Here is a 25,567-nt window from a genome sequence, read left to right on the forward strand (position 1 = left end):
CTGATGTCAACCGAAAAAGCGAGTTCAAAAAGTTATTTTAAGTTCAACGACGTGTCAACAGTGCAACAAAACCACCAACTTGAAAACAGCAAACCAGCAAAGTATTGTCAACAAATCATGTGAATACTCGCCTTTTTGAAGAATAACCAGGCCTTTTATTCCATTGCTGATGTTTTTCCTTCTCTTTGCAACGAATAGTAAGCAAAAACTTGCATTTTAAGCGGTGAAATCCACTGTTTCGTCGCGCCGTAGTAAAAACCATTTTCAATTAGCCACGAGAGTTTCAACAGGGAACAGAGAGGTCCTGTTAGAGATTTTAGGGATAAGGGATAACTGGCTAAATAATTTTAGGGATAAGGGATAGCTGGCTAAATAATTTTAGGGATAAAGGATGACTAAGACAAAAAATAGCTTTGATTTCTCAATTGTCTCACGTTTGGTCACTTTTGCCAAGAATGTGCATTACCGGCGACCGGTAACGAACAGTAACGGGTCATTTATCAGTCCAAATTCAAGCAAGATGGGTCAGATGTCAAAGATTTGTTCCCAGGCTCTTTTATTCGGTCAACCGCTGACCTCATGGCATGCGTGTAACACGGGCAGCACATGCGCGCTTAACAGAGTCATTCTCATCAATATGGCTTCCCTGAAAGTACTGAATGAAGTTACGGGTTGCACTTTTAAAAAAGGTGATGAGAAACCGGCTATGAAATGGTCGTTTTTGACAAAAATAGAAGTGGAAGATTTAGCATCATTCCTTCGAAATCTCAAGTCGTCTGGGATTGGCCAAAGAGCCAAGGAAATTGGTGTTTTGAAATACAAACTGAAGTTGTAGTACAAGCGGTTAACGCCAGATCCGGAATTCCCTCGTGAAAGAATATTTTCAATCGATGCCGATAAACAATTTCAGATTGCTCTGCCTCTACTTCAGAACAAGCATGAGCTAATAGGTAAGTTTTGAAACAAATTTTGTTTAGCAATTTCACATGGAAAAATAGATTTAGGCAGATCTAGGGAGCTTTCTAGAAACATGAAATGTCGAAACTTATGACTCTCTTATCAATCAAAGACCTTGTGTACAGTGCAATGGTGAATGTTGCCAATGGTGGTTGTTGGTCTTTTACTTGTGATAACCTCTCTTTGTCGACTAAAACGGAGGTGGATGTGATTGTCAACGTTGGACAACGTTTAAATAGCACTATTATCAATGACGGCGTGCAGAGAATTTAGTGAAGTTATCGGTTCTCCAAGCAAATGCACATGCATATGTAGTTTGTTTTTTTCCATTCAAATGCAAGGTGAATTACAAACCTAACGAGAGTTATTTTCTGACTCTTGCTTGCAAAACGCTAACAGAAAATTGTAAATCACTTTCCAGGAGCGGCGAGCTGAATCAGAGAGAGGAGAAAATAAACGTTAAACTTATGATTGGCACTTACAATCAATCAACCAATCAATTTATTAAAGTCATAGCGTGGGACTGAGGCTGCCCGGCCTCAATATCCGAGCCAGAGGCTCATGTATAAAACGCATGAAAAAGCAGAAGTAAAAAATAAACGTAAACAAAAAATAACAATAATATCAAAATTAAGTAGGAGTTACATACATGAAATTATAAACAATTGTTATCTAACTATAATAAACTACATAATATTTAGGTGTAAATATATACCCATCAAGCCTAAAATTGTCACATAAACATTGAAAACAATTTGACTCTTACAACGAGTGGAAGGAGGACGACGTAAACTCTGTGTTCTGCGAGTTGAATGTGCTACAAAGTAGTAGTCCCGCCGAAACAAGCCCCCCTAACAGGGCCTCAACAGATTTCGAACCATGGTCCGTATCGTAAAAAGCTGGACGGTCTACGAGCGCGCGATTAGCCAATTAGATTCAAGGATTTAGGATTCCGGCCAGCTAAGATGCTTCAGAAAAAAATAAAACGGCATATTTCAGTGGCCACATATGCACACATTGTCGGTCAAATGCGGTATCAGGTTGAATCCGTTTTTACCTAGGTTTAATTGGTTACCCTAATTTAATTTACCTAGGTTGAATGTTTACAGCATCTATCAACCCGGCAAAAATGTCTAAGAACACCTATACCTTTCCTCAAGCTCTGTCTAATGCATCTCAACACATCGCCTTGATTTTTCGTATCATCTTGTCGGTTTCTGTATTCATATCCTTTCAGTCTCAACATTACAACTCAGTAAGTGAACAAACAACTGTAGTATGCAACTACCGGACTCGAACTCGGACCCTCAAGATCTATAGTCATGTTTATCATGGCCCGTACGGCCCCGCGCGTGCTTTCATTGTAAAACTATTGGGAAAATGCCCGTATGAGGTCCGGCCCTCCCACTCAGTCAATAAGTACATAGTCTTCACCATTTTACTACAACGGCGAATATGTTCAATCCAGCATGTTTCTTTTCATTATTTACTTTTGTATAATAAGTCAATTGATATAAAAGGCATGTATAATATTTAGATTTAGCCAAGCCTAGAAGCGGAATTCCCATTTCTAACCCCAGAAAGCAATATAGTGTATTTGCAAATAATTAAGCTTCTGCATAAAGTACAAAATTAATCGTTATTGGTGTTTACTATTTACAGTGATCAAACAGCTCTGAGATGACAGCAGTAAACAAACAAGCCTTGCAAACAATAACCAACAAAATTTTAATCAACAACTAAAATTGAAATTACATACAGAGTTATCTCTTTCACAACATTTTCCATTTGACTGAACATCTTTACACCCCCTCTCTTCAGTTTAGAATAACAGCACAAAAAAATCCTATTATATAAAAATTCAACCTATAGCTTAAGAGTGTTAAATTCACTTACGTTATTCGGCTGCACTTTTACAGTCAAACAAAGCAGCTCACCATTGGACATCAATTTTACAAAAAAAGCCTGCATATGTCATTGTTGAAATATGCCAGAAACTCTTTCCACACGGAATTGCAAACGTTTTCGGGAGGCCTTCTTCGTTTTTAGCGAGTTTTACAAAATATGTGAGGAAGAGAGGCATGCATTAAGAAGGAAAACATTACCTTAAAGCTAACCATTGTAAATAAGTGTTTTTGTCTCTCGTTCAACTTCTCTCGGCTTTACGTTGTTCTTCCTTTAAATTTTCTCTTCTTCTCCTCCCTCGGCTTCTCTCGAGGCTTTCTTTGCTTAAATTTCTCAAACTTCGTGGCCTCTTCTCTTGTGCTTTTTTTTCTGCCCTTCTTTAATCGTTACCCCGTTGCTCGTCAGTAATATGATTTTCCGCCAGAAAACGTGGGTGCCAATTGAAACGCTCCTACGCGATTTCCCGCCAAGGAAATTTGCCAAAATTTCTCGCACGGATAGATTTCCCAAAAAATCTTGCCCATGGTGCTTCGCTGGCGCGCTTTGCGCCTGAGCTCCGCTAATAACCGAAACTAATCCCAACCTGACCCTGATTTTTCTCTCGGCTTAAGCTTCCAAAAAAGTTTCTTCAATTCATCATACACGTCATCCATATGTCATGGTCATTGTCATCTTTTGTGTTCTCTTCGTTTCTTTAACGATTAACGAAACTTAAGCCATTAGTACCAATTACAGCTTTCATTTTGTTGTTATAATCGATTACATGAAAGGTACCCAAGCTAACGAAGCTACGTGACCACCTGCTCTGCTTAACAAAGGCCGCTCAACTTGGGTGCATGTGTGCCAGGAAGATCCAGCGCTCTTTTTTCAGCCGGGCCTCTAGAACTTGGAACGCTCTTCCGCACACTTAAGGAACAAAAGAACTTAGTCTAAATGAATTCAAGGCGCTTCTCCGCAGTTACTACTCTATCGCTCTTGTGACGTCTTATGACCCGCTGGAAACTGTTTGCCTCAAATGCAACTGTGCACGCAATCTCGAAAGCCGCACTGCCTGTTGCTATTAATTACATGTTGGATTATTGTAAAATATTTTAGTTTTTTAAGTAATAGTTTCTTGTGGTTCAGGGCCCACAGTAAATGATTACTTTTTTCTGTTGCGGTGTGCCCGTTATTTCATTTACACTTTTCATTACATTCTGGCGAAGCTTAAAAAGAATAGAAATTAATGGATTTGGTGTTTTGTGGGGGTTTCTATCGGTCACACTACATGTCAAAACTACCGTAGCACGAATGGAACCGAATGATTCCCCGAAAATTAACTTTGTAATTACGTGAGATGGGTGTCGTTTTATAGTTATATATGGGAATCAGCTACGTGCTTGTCACGAAGCTCGTCTCGACACTGTCATGTCGGATATACGACATGCATGAATTGTCTTTTTATTTTCGTGCGAAAGGCAATCGGAAAAGCACACACGGGTTCCCAACGCACATAGCACTCTCCTTCAGCCTCTCATTCGCAGAAGAAAGTATCCCGTGTTTTTGCCAGGAGCAAAATTTCAACGTTTTTGGGTCGCATTTATGTAAGAACATGACAAAATTTTAAGCAATAGATCGGATTTCATCATTCCCGCGCTTTACTCTGTAGTAAACATGAAACTAAGTCAGGAAAAAAAAAGCCGCAGGAGCAGAGGAGAAAGGGCAAAGACATGTCATAAAAAAAAACCAAGGACCATGACATGGGGATAACGTAATGTACAGCTGGTGCGCTTCTATTGCAGTACACAACATTTCCAGAGCTGACAGAAACTATCCAATCACAAGAAAATCAAAGGTTACTTTTTGTGATTACAGTGAAAAACAAACCGCCCTCGATTTTCAGCTCTGCGCCTCAAATTATTTTCAGGTTTTATTCACTGGAAAAATATTTGTTTCTGGTTTGATTAGGCCGTTGTTCATATCGATTTCTTTTGAGTGTGGGGTGGTGCTGTTTTATTGGTTTCTCTACTTCAGATTTCTTCGTGGTGTACCACTTTGACCTTCTTTGTGCTTTTTTTGTCTGTGTTCAATCTTTTTTTTCTGACAGACCTTGTGTAAAATAAACTCTTTGCTTTTGCTTTTAAATTGGTGGGCTTTTTTTTTTATTTCAGTGTGTTGTAAACTTTTGAGATGTGGGTGTATAAAAGACTGTTAAGAGTGTATCATGTTAGGAACATAAGACCAATGAAGAAGTTCTAAGGATGGCAAATACAACAAGTTCATTGTTATCAACAATAAAGAATAGAAAATGCTAGTATTTTGGTCATTTAATAAGAGCGAGGTTGATCCAAAATACTGGAAGGCAAAATTGAAGGGTAGAGAGGATACGGGAGACAGGGAGGTACCTGAATGAAAAACTTCGAAGAATGGTTAGGACACACTTATAATGGATGTGTAAGAAGAGCGGAAGATTGTACAGCGGGAGATCCATGATAACCGACCTACTTCTAGTAGATGGCACTTGATGATGATGATGATGATGATGATGATGATGGTTGTTTCCATCGTATCCCCTAGGGAAATTCCTCTGTGCGTTGGGCTTTTACTGTGAGGTCTTCTTTGCACCTTTTGCTCTTCATTAGCAGAAAATAAAATTTCATTTGTGCCAATATTTAGGACAATAGAGCCAAACTATTTTCATGTGCACCAAAGATTGTTTACTTACGCAAAAACGAACGATTTTAGTACAAGCAGTAACATTAATTGTGATGTATTCAGAATAAACGAAAGAAACTATCGAGATAGCGGAACCAGGAATTTAATGAAAAACGAAAACCTCGTGTACCTCCGAATATGGTGGATCACATGACTCACAATGTACAGGGCACCCAAGGGAAAACCTAACATTAATTATAAAATTTTCAATAATTCATGATGAGGAAACAAAAGAATTGTTTTATTAATGATATCTGTATATCTGATACAGATTTCTCTTCATTTACATAAACGTTTCTTTCGATTTCCCCTGTTAAAATGTCTTGAATCCCCAAAAAAAGTTGTGAAGTATTTTTGAAGGTATGTATGAAAAGTTGAGAGTACTTTGATATTAATGATTTTAGACTGTAACGGTATACATTTTTTTACAATGATTCGAGCTGCGGCTTTGTCCCGCATTTGGGTCTGCTGAGGTTTTTAGTAAGAGGTAATCAACCGACACTGAACATATTAGAATACACGCAGTCGTAAATGCTCTAGGCTCTGTTGCTGATATGTATACAGTGCCCTTTTTAAACAACCTTTGCGGCGTTTCGGAGCAGCTTACACTTGCTTATTGACATTGTCTGACTTAATTAATTCAATTTCAAGTCATTTTTAGTAGTTTCAATGTTAGAGTGCTACTATAATCAAAAAATTCACTTCCTGGCCTTCGGATTTTGAAAGCGTGTTTTCCTGACGCCTGACTGGAAAAATTTTGAGCTTCGAATTTTATCCAAAGGTTGTTTTCTTTGAGTACAAGTTTTAGATTTCACGGTCCGCCATTACTCACGTTCAAGGCTGGCCGATTGGACCTCAGAGAGTTGGATAGAGGGTAAGATGACGTAAAAGACTCACTAGCTTAAAATTGCAGCGTGTTAACGCTCCAGTTTATTATACATGCAAAACACGCACCGAGCAACGGTGGCTCAGTTGGTTGAGCACCGGGCTGTCACGCGGGAGGCCGTGAGTTCAGCTCTGGCCGGACCAACACTCAGGGTCTTTAAATAACTGAGGAGAAAGTGCTGCCTTTGTAATTACATCTGCAAATGGTTAGACTCTCTAGTCTTCTCGGATAAGGACGATAAGCCGGAGGTCCCGTCTCATAACCCTTCAATGTTCATAATCCTGTGGGACGTAAAAGAACCCACACACTTGTCGCAAAGAGTAGGGCATGTAGTTCCCGGTGTTGTGGTCTGTCGTCTGTGATGTATCATGGTTGGGAGGGTAAATGCTCGGAGATATTAGCTACACCAAGCTACTCTAAAAATCCGAGGGTAAATAAAGGTATATGATATTATATGATATGATGATATGATATGAAGAGTCTAAAAGCTCGAAACTCCAGTGCTGCAAATGTATATTGGCGGGTGCACACGCATTGCATTTTTAAACTAGTTAGTATTTGACGTCATCTTATCCTCTAGCCAGCTCTCTCAAAATTTTAAGGTTGGCGGACAATTAATTAGGACAATTTCAGTAAAAATAAACAGGTATCTTTTTGAAATGAAGGATTAGAACATCGGACGTCACTTAGTGTTCAGTTAATATAGTTTTGAAATAAGGAGAAAAGTAGAATTGATTTTGGTCATAGTAACTCAAGTCCGGTTAAGACCACATCTTCATATAAACGGTCACGAAACATGTGTCACAAGCTTTATTAGAAACGACAGGAGCCGGCGACGATTGTTCTTTAGAAGGGGCATTTGACAGGCAAATCCGACGATATAGGATAGGGCGTTTAAACACCATTTTGTCTCAAGGCCTGGGAATTTGAACGATCCATACTTCAAAGTTCAACTGTCCGGGGTTTTCCCGGGCGAGGGGCATGGAGGGAATGTTGAAGTTTCGAGTTAATCGTCGCATAGGTTTTGTAACAAAGCAAATCTCAAAACCCTTTGGTTATATATTTAGATCTCGATTCTACCTTTCTTCAAGAACAAAGCGAGCCTTGTACTACTCACTTATGTATCCTTACATACTTATTGTAATTTCACTTGGTCTTTTACATATGTCTCCAATTTAAACAGAATTTTCTACTTGTAAAAGTAGATTACCGAGCGCATTCTGATCCATTATATGAGAAATGGAGGGTGAAAACTACAAACTGCAAGTTGCAGGTCACTGTTTCACCATAGCCGAAACAACCCATAACTTTGCTAATGCTAGCATGAGGCCTAAAAAAAGGTTAGCATTTTTTTAAGGTTTCGGTTGTTTCACTAACACCTTATTCGTACTAATTTTCGCGGGAACTTAAAGTGCCCCTAACCCCAAAATATTTTTTTTCGCTAAAATGAATCTTTGCACCTGCTCGAAACGCATTGCGGCTTTTTTTCCTTTTTCTATCCAATCCTGCCTTTTTATAGGCTTCAAAACTTGCGAAAAACCAAGCATCTTCTGTTCACGACCGAGTCAGAAGGGGAGTGGGTCTATACCTGATATGACGTCACAAACTGATTTACATCGCATTAACGCTTTGCAAACATGCATGCAAAGTAGATTGTGACGTCAAATCAGGAATAGACCCACTCCCCTTCCGACTTGGCCGTGAACAAAAGATGCTTGGCTTTTAAAGCCTTTAAAAAGGCAGGATTTGTTAGAAAAAGGAAAAAATGGCCGCAATGCGTTTCGAACAGGTGCAAAGATTTCTTTTAGCGAAAAAAACTTTTTTGGGGTTAGGGGCACTTTAATTTCGCGAATTTGGAACACGTATATTTCGCAAGCATTAATTTTCGCCATTTTGCAAAAAATGATAAATTTAGAGCATTTAATTTCGCGAAAATTGACAAAAGACAGACTTAGAAAACCGTTTTTTATTGAATAATCACTTAAATAACGATTGATTTACAATCATGATTTGCAATTAGGCAATAGAAATATCGTTTATAATCAAACAAATCAAGTAAATACTGCAAATCAATCAAATGCTACTGTAATATTGTACTTTATAAAAGTTAATTGTAAAAGTCAATTGTAAACATATGATTTTAAATACCTATGTCATACAGTTCTGTAATGATTATAAATGCTTAACACCCTTGAAACAGAACAAAACTATGGATGAATAATAATGAAATACAATTTAAGTATGTCTTCCGATACAGCCTTTTGCAATGTCTATATTATTACTGTGGTGCACTGTCTATATCTTTCAATGGGTCTTCAGACGCAAGGGGTGTTTCACCCCTAGCCATCCCAGCTACACCAGCTTTTTCCCGTCCTTGAAATCATCAGATGGCGTTTCCCGTCGCTGCTTGTCAAACGGTTATACAGGCTGACAAGCCAAGTAGCAAACCAGGGCTTCAAAACAGATAATCTCAGATCAACTTCAATGTCGTCGTCACCACTGAGAAATTACTTACTCATCCTCTACTTCGTGTGCTTTTAACTAGTTCAAGGAGTATGGGTTGGCGGCCACGTGTATCACTTGGAATAGCAAGAACTTGAGCTTCTACATTTCTTTTCTTTCTCAGCTCCTTAACTTTATCATATGCTTGCTTAAAACTTCGTACTGTGCTTTCCTTCAAATTTGGTACTTCTGCCTGAATTGTTTTAACGCTTTCGAATTGCCATTTTCACTAGCATACTTTACAATCTTGGCACTTATTTCGGGTGAATAGTGGTTGTAATTCACTCTTTTTCTTGCTGTAGATGAGGAACTCTTCTCGACATCATGATCATCTACTAATGTTCCTACAACAGATACAACGTTTTGATACTCAACAGTACCAAGAGATGTGTTTTCTTGACTTGAAAAAGAAGCAGGAATTGAAGACAGTGTCGCAATTTACTGAATCCAGTTGCCTGTTATTTTAAATTGTAAAGCCTTAGCGAAATAATGCCATCGTGTGATTATTAAAGCCAAGCAGTTGCGTAAAAATTAAAATGAAACATCGATCCTCAGTACGTATGTCACAAAGGTCACGTTCAAACTGTAGGTGGTATAAAACGTCACTTGATTGTAATCACATATTCTCTGCTACAATTATGGCAAACAACGAAATATAGGTTACTGTTACATATTCTTTTTTGTGTAGTATTCGTGGATTTCACGTCTACAAAAAAGTTTCGAAACCGATCCTTAGGGAGCGTTTGAACCTAGCCTGCGAGCAGGCCCTCCGAGGGACTGGGGTTGGGGGTAGAATGAGAGCCTGCCCGCAAGGCTTTGTATTCTGAATGTCGCGTCCAAATTTTGGACGCAAAATACTGATTGGCTGAAATAAAATTACCTCGTGACGTCACCAGTGACAAGCTCCGACAATAAGAAAGCCTCTTCGCTTCGCAGAGATGAGGTGGTCAGAAATGCGTCTGAGAAAATTGTAGAATGTTGCAATTTACCATAACTTTACATAATTAAAGGTCGGGCGACGCGATGCAATGGCTTCTCTGCTGGAAGGAAGGAAGTTCTATCTCTGTTATCCACAGGATTCGGAAAAAGGCTTATTTCCCAACTGTTTTTCGTAGCAGCCAAAATACAACGAGGGCGACTTCATGTCACCGTGGTAGTTTCCTGTCCTCGACAAAGCATTATCGCAGATCACATTTGGACAAAAATGGGCCTTTCGGCTGCCTCTGTTGCTGATTTAACGATAGAGAACGATAGAGGAACTCTACACGATTTTAGCAAGTATTTGGTTAAGCCGAAAAGGCGACTCCACAAATGATTGCTCGATCTCCTCGTAACTCCGCAAATACTCAATAAACCTTTGAAATAAATTGGTGTAGGTATTAGAATATTGTAATGTATGTAATGTCTTGATTCATTAAAATAAATTAAAAAAGATAACCCCGCTTCGCTTTACCGAAATTTGGCAGCAGTTGTGGTCGACGATTCTCACACAGAGGAGATGCGGTCAGGGAAAACGAATTTCTCTATTACGATTCCCGTCGTTTGAAGTTTGTGTGCTTAATTTTTCCCTAACGAACGAAACATTTTTTCCGCGGAAGGGACTTCGACGAATTACCGTAATGAATATTCAGCTACGCTTTACAGCATCAGCAATAGTTGTTATAGGCTTTTCTGGCGAAGTCTTCCTTCCTTTACAGTTTTTTTTTGAGTTTCTGCCTCGAGCAAATTGAAATACACAACGGGTGGCTTTCTGTTTTCTTCGGGTGCGCGCTGATTGGCTAATTTTTGACAGCTCTCTCAGCGTGACATCAGGAGGCGGCATTCAAAATTCAAAGGGATGCGTGCAGGCTCTCCTTCTCTCCCACCGAGGAGAGAGAGCCTGCTCGCAGGCTAGTTTGAACCTTTCTCACGAAAGAAAGAACCTCCATGATCGCTATCCTGTAGCTGCTTATAAGCGCCTTTCTGGACGGCTAGCTGACTCAATCATTGGTCACTTTCCCAGAGAGATCTCTAGGCCTACACGTTTTTTCTCTTTTAAGAGAATGGGTTGCTTTCGCTGAAGTCGTAAATACAACGCCCAGAAGATCGCCGCTTGTACAAGGAGGACTTGAAATTCCAGTTTAAGTTGTGATTGACTGAATCGAAGCCACAGTAGCCTGCGAGCAGGCTCACTTGTGCCTTTTCCGTGCTTACAAGTGAGCCTGCTCGCAGGCTAAAGCCACAGCAAAGAACAGATTGATAATTAACAAATACAAAGAGCTTGTGTTGCCTAATTATAAAGAGCCTGGCCTAAATGGAGATTTTAATGATGACTGCACGAAAGATGTTTTAACAAGAAGAAGAAATGAGTGATTCGGATGAAGAAAGTGCTGAAGTAGAAGATAAATAGACTGATGACAATTACCATGCAGCTATAACTGAACGCAGTTAATCATTGATTAAAGCAATTATAGAAGTGTATTAAATTTCGCGTGTTTAATTTTCGCTTATCCTAATTTTAGCGAGTCTTTAATTTCGAGATTTTTTTACAAATCGCGAAAATCGCGAAATTAAAGCCTCGCGAAAATTAGTACGAATAAGGTAGTAAAACAATGATCTGCAACTTGTACTTTACACCCTCCGACTTGCATTTTTCAAGTAAATTCATTTCAAATTATTTTCTAAGTTCATGTTTTATTATCACGATAATTTATTGCCTTCAATGTTTTTGAATTTATTTGAAACAAGCCGCAAAGTGCACAATTACGGTACTAGAATAGCCAACCAATTCATCGCCCACATCTTAGTCGCACTAACATTACTAAACAATTTACAATTTTTTATCTTAATTCTTTATCTCTTCCTGGATGAATTACTAAATAAATTCATCTAGTTATCTGAACTTTAAGAAAAATATGTTATGTTTCGCATAATTTAATAGAAAGGTTTGATTGGTCATCTTCTCGGAAATAGATGTGTTTTGGGCACCGTCAAGGCTAAAAATACAGACAAAAACATGAAACAAAAAGACTTGTACAGTTTCATAACCATCTCCATGCACTAGTGTCTCAACAGAGAAATCAATTGCAACAGCAAAGAAAAATAGACTAGAACCAGATTGAACTTACCTCCCAATCCGTAAAAATAACTCTTTGAAAAATTGCAGGTGCAAGAGGGAAGCTGATCAATACTGGCAATTGGATACTTTACTTTTCAGCTTCTTTTTCCGCGTTGTCACGAGATGAAATTTGAAGGGATTTATATGGTGAGCCGTTAACATCTAAGACACACACCCGTAGCTTAGTACGGTGATATAGCGGCTCTTGTAATGTATAATGTGATTGGCTTGCTACCCTAGCCAAAAACAAAAGATTAACAATGACTTAGAGTTTAAAACAATAGAAGCTGCTTTCGATACCAAACAATAGCAGGTTACGAGAGCTGCAACATTACTGGCCTAGTATGCTGTTCTGTAACACTTGGCAATCGAATCATGGCACTTTGTAATACTTGTCTAGCCACTTTGCAAATAAAATCGTCTCGCTTTGTAATAACTGTCTCACTTTGTGATAACACTTTTCGCACTTTGCAATAAAATAGCTGCCGCACTTTGAAATAAAATAAGCTGTCGCACTTTGTAATAACCTTTGTCACTCTTTGTAACAAACGCGGAAATAGGCCTCTTTAAAATTATTTGGTTAGTATGTATTGTTCGCTCTATGCAATTACTTCTAAGGTAGACTGAAAACTATTAAACGATTAGAAATCAAAGTGATTGAGGTCTCACTTGGCAGTTTACTTCTAACAACGACGTTTTACTTTACCTCGGTAAACGCCAGCCGGATTCGATAGGCTGGCTGGATGAAAACAGATCTTAACAAAAGTAAACGAATCGGCTTGTTTCCGATTTACCACTACGATTTCTACCTATTTTATTATTTAAGTGTCCGATTTTACCTTAAGGTAGTGTAGAAATGAGGTTTCCGATTCTCCGACCTATTCTTCCGATTCTACGTTTTATCGTAAGATGCTTTTGAAATTATTCTCCGCTTCTTCCGATTCTACCATTTTACCTTAAGATGCATTTGAAATTATTCTTGGATCCTATGGTTTTACCTCAGTAAAATGCTTTTGAAATCATTCTTCCGATTCTAAGTAATAATCATTGTTTAAGGTGCCACTATAATAGGGGCGCAGTGTACTGAAAGTCATGGTGTTGCAAAATTACATTCAATGGTTCACTTTCACATGTTGGTGTGGTTTATATTAGTTGTGTTCGTCCACTGGCGTAACTCTTTTAGAACGAGTACAAATTGAGTATTACTCATGTCGTTTGCATTGTGTTCGTCGTGCTTTAATTGCGAAACATCAGTCGGTTTCTCTCGAGCATCATGTTTTAAGAACGAGAAATAGATATACATCAATCTCCCTCTCTCGATAATCGCGATAAAATACTACACTGTTTTTCACTCGGTCATCGCACTTTAATTACTATACATCATTCTGCTTCGCTCGAACACGCATTATGCTGTAAGGACTATGAACGCGTTACTATGAGCTGTGTTTGCTCGAGCGCAAATAATTGTATAATGGGAAGAATCGTATGATCAGAACAATCGGAAAGTCGGAAGAATTGGGTAATAAAAATCAGTATAATCGGAAGAATCAGAGAACAAAAATGAGTATAATCGAAAGAATCGTATAATCGGAAGAATCGGAGAAACGAAACAATCGCATAATAAAATTCAGGATAATCGGAATAATCGTACAATCGGAACAATTGGAGGAATCGTATCTCAAAAAGTGAATCTAAAGAATCGGAGAATCGAAAGAACCGTACGTCAAAACTTATATTTTACTATTGTCCTATTTAGCCATAATCGCGCCCTTCTGGCCTTGGCGAGCAGCGACACTATTCGTGACCGTGTGGGGCCTGGGCTTTTTACATAGGCGGTGCAACACTCGATCCGTTTAACGGGAATTTTTTTCGTTGGTTGGTTGGTTGGAGTTGATTTGAAAGATGGAGTAAGCTAAGTACGATCAGCGGCATTAGCTGGTGATCGATCAGTAGGTAAGATTATATTATTTTTCATGTCAAACGCAATTTTATAAATCGCTGGAAGTATTCATCAAGGGCACGAACGGTTTAGTGACCACTTTACTCCAAACTTTCTTTTTTGAGCCACATTCCACAAGTCTCATACTTTCGACTGGACGTTCCTTCCGTACATGTAATGCATCGTCGAGGTCTTCCGTTTGCATCTCGGCTCCTCTAGTGCGTTCAACCTCCAATTTCTCCCAACGAACGCACTTCATAATCAGTGCTACTAGATTTGTCAATTAACTTGTGATGAATGATCAGAATTCCGTTAAATGTGACTATTCCGATCGAAAAAATGTTGTACACTGCATATCTCGATGGTCTCCCATCCAAATACCAACCCCGCCCGATAGCGATTAACTTCAGTGAACTTTTGTCATAATGGGAACACCAACACTGAATCAAGCTCTGAGTATTGATCACTGTCAAGCTGAATTTAGAGATTCACAAGCGTTTCTCTTATATATCACTGTACTTTATTCACAGACATAATTGACCACAGCTTGGTCATTTATCCCTGTGGAAGTGGACCACAGCAATTCGCGTTTTAACATGTTTAGCTTGTTCCGAAAAAGAAACTCGGAAATGATCAACATGTCAGCTTTGATGCCGATGTAACTCAATTCCCATTTATTTTCTTCAGTCTTTCTGGGTGTCTTCTCAGAGGACGTTTTGCGTAGTAATTTTGACCACAACTAGTACTTATCTTCTTAAATCAAACATAAAGCACCAGGTTACTTATGATTCAGTGTCTAACCAAGGGAAACGTGTGTCAATCCCATCACATGATCATCTCAAGAAACATATGTTCATATCCCCAAACTTAGGTCCTAAATGATTGTTTCTTTCCCTATCCTTCTTCTTTGCTTGCAAAGCGACTGCCGAACGCATTTCAATAGTCCGAGATTACTACTAGTCTTAAATAACTTTTCAAAACTATTCAGTTATACAAGTATGGTCATGCAAAGCTTGTTGCTTTCTTGGGTCCCCTGGCAGCCGTTCACTTCCTATCAGTAACTCCCAGTTTACGAAATAGTATTTTACAAAAGCTTTTTACAATTTTATCAGTTGAGGCCAAAAGAGATAACTTTAAATTTCTCCATAACACATCACTACAGTCCAAAATCATTCAGATGACAAATTGAAGATCCTGGTCATGATTTAATTCCATCGCTTTTATTCCTCACGTTTATCTTTTGCGATATTTTATAAATATCAAATTCGCTTTCCCCCCCCCCCCCCCTCCCCCACCTTTACATTTTACTTAATGAACTGCGTGGGGAACGTGTCCACAAGTAAAAGCATGGCAACAAATTTCAGCGAAAAAGAAAAATTACTCCTTTTGGAACTTGGGCAACAGTTTCAAGAGATTGAAACCTGGTTTGGGCTATAACCCCTATTAATTAAATAATATTCTATTAATAACCCCTATTATATTAATAACTTTAAGTAAGATCGATTTAGAAATCGTATTAAGAATAAAAACTAACAACAATATCCGACATATCGGAGTCAGACATGACCCCATTATCAAGGTTAAACTGTAATGGACAATTCGCAATTCAAATATAACGGGCGTTAGGTCAAAACAAATACTTTTGCATAAGTTTGCATTTTTTTTTTTTTTTTTTTTACACAACTTTATTTATTGAAACAAATTGATATTAATACAGCAAATTATTAACTTACCTACATAATTATAATGTTACAACTAATATAACTAATATTACTACTAATAATAATATAATACAACAAATTAACACTGATATTATTATTATCACAAAATTCAAACAAACTAGAAATGTTTACAAAGTATAATGTAAATAATATATTAATTCTATACAGAAAGTGGATGCATATTAAAACCTTTAAATAGTTAAGCATTTGCAAGAGGCGACACTATCCATTTAGCTTCAAAGAAATCCTTTGTTTTTTTACTGTGCAGACTAATATATTTTTCTGTTTCATATTTAACAGCAATTTTCTTTTTAAATCCGTATATATTCGGAAGAATTTGGCTTCTTCTACAATCCCACAAGTACAATTTCCCAATCATAATTAGATAGTTTAGAAGCTTAGCAAAAGGGGAGTTTTGTCGTATCATTCCAACTAAAATATCTTTCAACGAAAGTCGAATGTTTTCCTTTAAAAGTTGGTGCCAGAATACTTCGAAGTCACGCCAAAAATCTATCGAGAAAGGACAGAGATATAGGAAGTGATATAGCGTTTCTGGTTCAGATGAACAAAATGAAGTTTGCATTTTTTTGCTAGAATACAAAAGGCGAAGGTCAAACAAAAACTTTAGAATGAATGAAATCTGACTGCTTATATATTGATGGTTGACGCTCACGTATCAAAAGCATCTCGTGAACGAGACAGTCAAATTTCGATTTGCATTTCTTTAGGATCGTAGAATGTGCTTTAAGTTCAGGTTTGTCCAGATCGTGTTTCGTCTTCATGTGTGGACCAAGCGAAGGTGATACTGAGGGATTTGTGTTCCTCTATGCGCTGATGTAAATGCCTTGTTGTATAACCAATGTAGTCCATATAAATAATAAACAACACATTGGTTATTTACAACATTTGGCTTGTTTTCGCGGTGTTTGAGATGACTTTATTAATAACCCCGTCAATTAATAAACCCTATTTATAGCCCCTATTAATTAATTTTTATTTTATTACACAACACCTCCACTGTAAATCTAAGACCGTCATATACCTAATCACTTGTAGTAAATGCAATGTGCAATATGTGGGTTCCACAAGTAATAAATTCATAGTGAGATTTCGGAATCATAAATCAGCTATGAATACTAGCAAGAACACTTGTGCTATACTACTATACTGCTATACATTTCAAGTTCTCTACTCCCCCCTGGATGGGATCGGGAATCTCGAGCACAGAGGTGTTATAAATTAGCTTCGACAAAACTAGAGTTTTCACTATTTTGATTCTGTCAGGGAGGGTAAGCTTCCTTCTTTTCCAATTTTTAAGCGTGTTTTTCAATTTGATAATTTTCTCTCCAAAATTCAGATTATTTGCAGGGTCGGAGTTATACGAAAAGAAAATGCCGAGAGCTTGAATCAGTTTTTGATGAGGCCATTTAAAATTATAAGGGGTATCAGTTTTGTTTCTCCGATCTCCAAGCCACATCACGTCTGTTTTGCTTGTATTTATTTCTAGGCCAGAGATGTGTTAAAATTCAGTTACAAGTATCAAAAGGTTGATAACAGACTGATGGTCTTTAATGAACACCGTTGTGTCATCGGCGAATTGGGTGACTTTTATTTCCCTTCCGCCAATTCAACAGCGATGCCTTTAATGTCATTGTTGCTTTTCAAGGCCCTCGCGAGAAGCTCAATACCAATTGCAAAAAGAAGGCCTTACTAAAGGGGCATCCTTGCCTGACGCCACGATGCAATTGAAAAAAAGGTGACGCGTGACCATTATTAAGGACACAGCTGGATACATTGTGTTAAATGACTTCTACCCATCTTTGGATGTCTGGGCCAAAATTGAACAGTTTAAGCGTGGCTAATAGATAGTTCCAATTTATTGTGTCCAAAGCTTTTCGGAAATCCAAAAAAATTGCAATTCCTGGCATATTGAAGCATACTTGTCATACTTGAACACTAATTTGGGCTTCATGTGTTTAAATAGCCAACAATAACGCTTCAAAAATAGGCAATTTAAAAAGTGAGATCCGCGATGTTTGTTTTTGTGTATGCAAACGAGGCTATGACGTAGCAACAGTCAAGGATTTTGCCCGGATGACTAGATGTACTGGATGTAAACAAAGAAAACAAAGGCGAGAGGAGTGATACTTTGTAGAGTTGAATCTTAATCCAGAGGGTAAATGGTATTGATATTGGTATTGGTCAGGAGTTTTTCAAAGCGGAAGAGAATTTGCAGTGCTATCCCTAATCTCGTACCCAGGGTCCTCGGGCTTTTTGGTCAGCAGGTGAGCGCCCGGAAAAAGACTCTGGGATAATGGACTTGAACTATTTTTTTGATTGGTCGCTTGCATAACAATGGCAGTCCGACAGGAAGTCAGTAAGTAATTCGGAAACCCCAGAATTTGCAGGCAGATTCAAAATCTAAAACTAGTTTTAGTGCTGAAGGCTTTTCGGAAATCCAAAAAAAATGCAATTCCTGGCATATTGAAGAGCTTAGTGAAAAACATGATATCTTGAATCAATCTGATGTTTTCACCTGTATATATAGCGGTCTCTTACACAACCGGTTTGATCGGAATTGATGAACAGATTTTGGGCAAGGTTTTTTCTATTATTTTGGCAATAGCTCTGGTAAGATTTTTATAATCTACATTCAATAACGAGATCGGGCGTAGATTTTCAAATATGGATTTGTCTTTGAAAACTTGCGGTAGCGTAGAAACGTAATGCAATGAGGACTTGTCTCATTGCCAAGAGCGAAAGCGTCTGTGAAAACCTTCCGATTATTGTACTTTTCAAAAAGATTTGTCCTGGCCCTTAAATTGCGTTTTTTATGACGCAAATTGATGACTGGCTCATTGAAGTAACCGTCTGTATTTTACTATTGTGATGGTTCCATATCTCGACTATAAATATACCAGTAATAAGCTTTACTGCAATACAGCGACTAGTGGTTTCTTTCTGTTTTTAATCCAATATCAACACTAACTTAGCGCGTCACTGGTGCACAAGGTTTCCCAAGGGGGAGTACAGTCGCTACACTATTTCACTCATGTCTCTATGAAATAAGGCGAAACTGACGACGGCTAAGCCTGCCTATAAGTTGGATACCGAAGACAAATCCTGCCATTGATCAAAGCAGGAATTGAACCCGACACATGCACAAGTGGGCGAGTTTGCCTTTTTGTCGAGGGTCGAAAGTCGAGGGTAGCATTTCGAGGGTCGAAGGTTCTTTGTCGAGTGTCGAGGGTCGGCCTTTTTACTGAAAAAAGTTCTTAAGAAGGACTTCAATTCAGATGATACAGAGAGTAAACTAAGAAAATAATTAACTAGGAGATGTTATCTTCCTTCATGGGTCAATAAATTTTCATAACCGATATAAGTAAGGAAAATTTAAGACGGCTGATCGCGATTCTTCTCAGCTTGTCTTTCTTTTTTTAATCAACATGGCGTACATTTTCTGAAGGCATGCATTCTTATCTCCTTCGGTGCGGTGTCTTGAAGAACAGAATCTTCTGACACAATATTTTTGAAGTACTGTAGTGTAACACATTTCTTGCTTCTAAAATGGTTGAAACATGATCTGAATACAGAAAACATCTGACATGAAAACGAAGAGCATATGAGCTTAATAAAGGGCATATGAGGGACGAGCGCAGCTTTGTTCCATGGTTCAGGATATCGCGCTGAATGAGATAGGAATGCATGCCTAAAGGAAATGTAGGCCACGTTGATTAAACAAAACAAACTTAAGGTAAGCTGAGAACAATCGCGATCATGCAACCGTCTTAAATATCAGTTATAACTTATAAGAATTTATTGGCTCATAAAGGAAGTCAACATCCCCTACTAGTTGACTATTTTCCTTAGTTTACTCTCTGTGTCATCTCAATTGAATTCCTTCTTAAGAACTTTTTCGGTAAAAAGGGACCCTCGACACTCGACACTCGACATTCGACAAAGAACCCTAGAAATGCTAATCTCAACTCTCGACTCTCGACCCTCGACAAAAAGGCAGACTCCAAGAGGGAAACGTTTGTGAGATTAAAGCTTTCAAAGATTTTACCCGTAGAAGATGTTTGGGCTATTTAAATTGCGAACTACATTTTGATTGACCGCTTCACTCCACTATTCAAATAGTCCAGCTTACAGCAAAAACGAAACGTTTCGATATGGAAAAAACTGTTTGCGGCATTATTTGCGACTACTTGCAAGAAAGGACATTTTTCGTTGGATGCCAAAGAAAAGACAAGGTATCTTAGTCCAAATGAATAATTGAAGACTCAAGGCTTTAGAATGAAGGCTATCGATCTTCCGGCGTATCGATACTGAATAGCTCAATTTCAGCTGCAAAACCGTTTCAGTAAAGCAACAATTACGAAAGATAAAATTCACCTACTGGTATTCCACCTCCCAAGTTCGTCGTTGGATGAGATAAGAGATCCGCAGTCAAAACCTTGAAACTTCAACGAAAAAGGTTTTCGCGATAATATGTATTTTTTATTTGTTTTCTTTACTCTGTCATCAGTTTTCACTGCATCTGTTTGCGCAGTATTACTGAGAAACGCATAAGCCACAGGAAACTAGAAATCTGATTGGTAAGTGAAGAGAGGGCTTTCAGCTCAATTACAAATGACATTGCACTCTGGAGCAGGTGGACTGGCGTCAGGTTCACTGATTGGAGAGGAACATGCGGCTACAAATCAGCAAATTCTGAACTGACAAGTGGCACACAGCCAGTCGAAACAAAATAATTTAACACTGTATCATAGAGACTCTTGTTCTTCGGCCATCGAAGTTAAAATTTAAAAAAACACACACGATGATAATAAACATTGTCAAGCAACTCGCATGCTGCACCATACATTTTCAAAAGTATCCGTTATTTCGGAGAAGACATTTAAATACAATAGCAATAGCGAGAGATCTGGGTTGAACTAAAAATAGCAGTGACAAAGTAATAAAGTGACAACTTGTCACTGGTTAGATTAGCATTTAGGGCCGGGTTGAGTTCCTGTGTAAACAAAGTTTATTTTACCCGGCACTGGTAATCAGTTTTTCCGGTCGCGAGAATTTGAAGATGATCCCATTTTATTATTGTGTCCTGTGTCCTTGATACGATAATGCAGAACAGCAATTGCTGGTGTGTGTTATTGTTTTGCGAGGAGTTAAAATGTTCAGCTTTTCCATCTTGGTTTTTACAAGGAAAGTACAGCCTAGAAAAATATTTCTCTAAATCGAAAGTTCTTTGCCTGTATTGTCATACTTGAACACTCATTTGGGCTTAATGTGTTTAAATAGCCAACAATAACACTTTAAAACTAGGCAATTTAAAATTGAGATCCGCAATGTTTGTTTTTGTGTATGCAAACGAGGCTATGACGTAGCAATAGTCAAGGATTTTACCGGATGACTAGATGTACTGGATGTAAACAAAGAAAACAAAGGCGAGAAGAGTGATACTTTGTAGAGTTGAATCTTAATCAAGAGGGTAAATGGTATTGATATTGGTATTGGTCAAGAGTTTTTCAAAGCGAAAGAGAGTTTGCAGTGCTATCCCCAATCTCGTACCCAGGGTCTTCGGGCTTTTTTGTCAGCAGGTGAGCGCCCGGAAAGACTCTGGGATAATGGACTTGACATTTTTTTTTTGATTGGTCGCTTGCATAATAATGGCAGTCCGACAGAAAGTCGGTAAGTAATTCTGAAACCCCAGCATTTGGAGGCAGATTCAAAATCTAAAACCAGTTTTAGTGCTGTTTGTTTTTTCTACCTCAGAAATATATATGAAACGACGGGGTCTGAATTATATCTAATACCGTCCGGGAATTTTCCCATGCTGCTAAAAACTGATTACTGTTGCTGTTGCAAAAGTACCGTGGGAAAACATTACATCAGTCTCTTTGAGGAGAAGTCCATGGACGAAGGTCTTACGAAAACATAAAATTGTAGTAGAAGAGAACATTGGTGTCGTTTCCACAAAGAATTGTCGATGGTGTTGCTTGCACGATGGTTTTCTGCATTTATCGTTTCTCCAGTTTCTTTTATGGTGTGTAAGGCTAAAATTTTATTTTCTTGAACAGTTTCACCCCGCCACTTCTACTGTTAAACTCAAGCATACGCAATAAGATCGGAATCCACGTCTTCTGGGAAAATGGAGTCTATCCAGAGTCTATCCGAGCGCTCACCCGCTGACCAAAAATCGCGAGGACTCTGGATACGAGATTGTGATCTTCCACGCTAATTGCTGTAAAATAAACGCCTGGAAATCAAGTTAAATCCGTCTACCGTAGCTTTCTACGAGACCCCTGTTACAACTTCAAAATAAAGGATCGATTTATATATTTAATTCCATTGAATGGTGAGAGTAAATCGTTTCAGTAGTTTCTATAAAGCTAACAAAATTTAACTACATCTCAATTAAAGTTTATTTTACTGCCTGGAAAAGCGCTTTATTCAGTTTTTTGGCTCCGATATAATGATATTTTTGGACTGGTTGACTGATATTTCAGTATGAAGTGAATGTCACCAAGACCAATATTCGGTAGTCTTGAAAACGAAGACCAGAAGACCGAAGTTCAAGATCTTCATTTTCGAGGTCTTTGTATTCGAGGTCTTCGTTTTCGAGGTCTTCGTTTGCGAGGCCTTTGTTTTCGAGGTCTTCGCTTTCGGGGTCTCCGGTCCTCGGTCTTCGTTTTCGGAGTCTTCGTTTTCGCTACTTCCACCAATATTCATATGCCTGAAGATCCCGCTTGAAGTTCTCCTTCAAGTTGGTGAAATGACAGATCTGAAAAGACAATATAGCAGTCAAGTTTACAGGTTTGAGGAATCCATCCACGTTTTATTTCGCTGGTCATTTTCCGGAGATTTTTGTATGTGTTCTTAAGTCTAGACATGTGTTTAGTTTCATCACCCTCGAAAGCGTACTTGAGCAGATCAAAACACACCCCAACAGCGGTAATTGTTGCTGTAAATTAAAAAAGCCTTGCTATTGTATTGAGCAACATCTGAAGGTTTCGTCGGCTTATGCTAAACGATTTCCCATTAAGTGAAACAGAACAAATACGTTTGCTGAAGAATCAAACATAGCTTTCGCACAAGTAAGAAAGTGAACAATAAAAGAAGGTACAATAGTCGAATATTTCTATGTCGCATGTTCCAGGTGTTTGTCTTCTGGCTGAATTTTGCGGCCTAGTTTGATTGATCAGATGATCTACAAGTATTTAATGACTTGAATTCCTATCACATTTATGGCCTACTTGGCCTTCTGCCGATTGAACCACAAGACCGTTCATGGGGGTAGCGCGAGATTTTGAAGGTGTACACACACAAAGAAAGTTTTGAGCGCCAATGGCGCTCTAGTTCTGGGGGCATGTTCCCCATGAAAATTTTGAAATTGAGGGTCTCGGAAATGCAATTTCCGACTATTTTCAAAAGGCATTTCAAAAAATAAATGCGAAGGAAAATGCAGCAATTAGTTGTTTATTTTACTTATCTGTCGAGTTTTTTCTGCAGCAAACTACAACACAAACAGACAGAAGTTGTTACAATACAAGCAGAGGGCAAGACGTCGGAAACTCTGTTATAATATCATCATCATCATAGTCATATTTCTTTAAAAAATAGCCGGGAACTGGGGGACTGGTGATAAGACTGACACTGTGTAGGGGCCTCGGAGGGAAGAGTTTTTTTTTTTTCAGTTTTCGTCCACTACTACGTTTCTTGCCGTTAAGGCCTGGCTAATAGGGTCCAACATGATAATGCAACATCATCCAACATGTTGCACTCGTTTGGTCACCAATGGCAAGTTGCATCAAACATCGTCTTCAACATCATCCAACGTTTCTTTTGTTCTAAGGAGTAAGCAACAGTGTGTCATTTGTTTGCCCATCACATTCAACAGTGTTGCACGCGCGCTTGTGCTGTGGCTATCGCTATCCATGGTGATGATTTATTCGTTGCATCTGTTTCGCGCGTTGCCACGTCAATTCAAGCTTCAGAATGGTGAATGAGCCAAGTCTTGAATATCGATCTGAGCGACGAAAGCTTGAGCGTGCAATCTCTCTTCGAACAGATAGCCCTTCTTGTGTTCAAAGCTCTCAGGGGCATGGCGCCAATGTATCTGCGGGATGTCTTGCAAGTCAAGACCCCGGGACGCTACACCCTACGCAGTGGGTCTTCACAGGGTTCCTCACACCTACATGGTGCAAGACCTCTGGAGACCGCGCATTTGCTGTTGCAGTTCCCAGATTCTGAAACAGCTGTCCCCTTGCTATCAGAGAGAGTGACTCTTTGATAATTTTAAGAGAAACTTGAAAACGCCAACAAGGCCAGAGTTCGTTTTCTAAGGATTTTAGGTAGATTTTGGTTCCAGATCATTAAGTCCAACATGCTGGATCCAACACGTTGCATTTGTCTGGCGACCTCGTTGTCGCTCAACACTTTTCAACAGCGTTAAACAATGTTGGATGATGTTGGATCCGTTCGGCAAGGCCTGTATGGGTTAATGGAAAGATACTGGAAATACTCACACACAGAGACACCAGTTAATTCGAAATTTTAAGCAAAACTTGGCCCGATTTTATAATGACTTTAAAAAAACTAATGCCTCCATGGAATAAGGATTCCCGGATTTGAGCTGTGCGCACTTGCGTACGTGCGTGTATGGACGCTACGCCCCTGCCGTTTACTGTACTTCATCTTACATTTGAATTTGTTTGAGAAGAAACGTCACACAACATTTAGAAAGTGATCGGGGAACAAAGAACTTTGTTCTACAAATTGATCTTTAAGTCGCTTTTTGGATTCTTTCTTTTTAATTAACGATGTTTTTGAGCACATTTTGTTTTTCAAAGGCGTTCCCTTTCTTGATTCTGGAACGGTCCCTTCTTTAAAAGCGAGAATAAATTGTTCCTCTGTTTTCTTGAAACAGGAAATATTTGACCGAGTCTATAATTTGCTTCCAGTTACGAAGTGCCAATGTTTCATAAGAACCTTTTTTTAGGTTAGGAGTAGCTGGGTTGAAAGTCGTGATGAAAGGGAAACATTCATGGAAGTTTTTGTTTTGTTTCGTAGAGCCTCGTTTCGTGATGAGAGTTTTACTTCGGCTAAAATATTTTCGGCGAGTTCTCTAGGGTAGCCTCGCTCGAGTAAACGAGTTAGAAGTTCTAGCTTTCGTAACTCGAAAGTTTCTTTAACCGAGTTTGTTCTCAGTAAACGCAAAGTTTCTCCTTTTCTAAAACCGTTCTTAACTTTTTGCTGTTGCTCGAGTGGTTGCCAGCGGGAGTTTCTTAACAATGAGAGGGTGACTTGAAGAGAAGTGCGTATATTGAAACGTTTCTGTAGGCTTGTAATGTGTTCGGACATCCAAAGTTTTGTTGTTAGCAAAACGTGGTCCCTTGAAAACTTCAGTATCAAGGAAAAAAGATTTTTCCGATGACACTTCGTGTGTGAATTTGATCGTGGCGTGGAATGAATTGGCGAAATCAATGAAGTTGCTGATTTCTTTTTCGGTCAAGGTCCACACTGAAAAAATGTCATCGATAAATCTCTTCCAGAAGATAGGTTTTTGTGAGGTAACTGCTAGTAGCTGTTTTTCGATGTGAGCCATGAATATGACTTCGAAAGCTACTGCCATCTTGGTACCCATAGCGATGCCGTGTGCTTGTAAGAAATGTTTGTCGTGAAACTTAAAAGAGTTTTCTTTAAGGATCAGTCTCGTGAGTTCTCCCAAGTGTGTTCCTGGGATAGGTTGTTTTTACTGATAATGTTCTTCATAATATTGACAGACAACGTTGATTCCCTCTTCTTGGGAATGTTAGTGTATAGTGAACACACATCTAGTGAAACCGGCTAGAATCTCGTATGTA

The 25,567-nt window shown here is 38.7% G+C and overlaps 1 long non-coding RNA gene across 2 annotated transcripts in view; it reads right to left on the reverse strand.

Annotated features, from left to right (window-relative positions):
* The window catches only part of LOC138052160 (uncharacterized), a 21,429-nt gene extending 1,242 nt beyond the window's left edge, over positions 1-20,187 (reverse strand). The window contains exons 1-3 of one of the 2 annotated variants that reach the window (XR_011133013.1): positions 20,101-20,187; positions 12,052-12,277; positions 8,408-9,288 (exon numbers count right to left, since the gene is read on the reverse strand). This is a non-coding gene — a long non-coding RNA (uncharacterized lncRNA). Of the gene's footprint in view, positions 1-8,407; positions 9,289-12,051; positions 12,278-20,100 lie in introns of those variants that run through there. The other variant, XR_011133014.1, reaches the window with a different exon arrangement.
* Positions 20,188-25,567: the final 5,380 nt, after the last annotated feature.

This window comes from Montipora capricornis, chromosome 1, assembly GCF_036669925.1.
Source record: "Montipora capricornis isolate CH-2021 chromosome 1, ASM3666992v2, whole genome shotgun sequence".
Lineage (NCBI taxonomy): Eukaryota > Metazoa > Cnidaria > Anthozoa > Scleractinia > Acroporidae > Montipora > Montipora capricornis.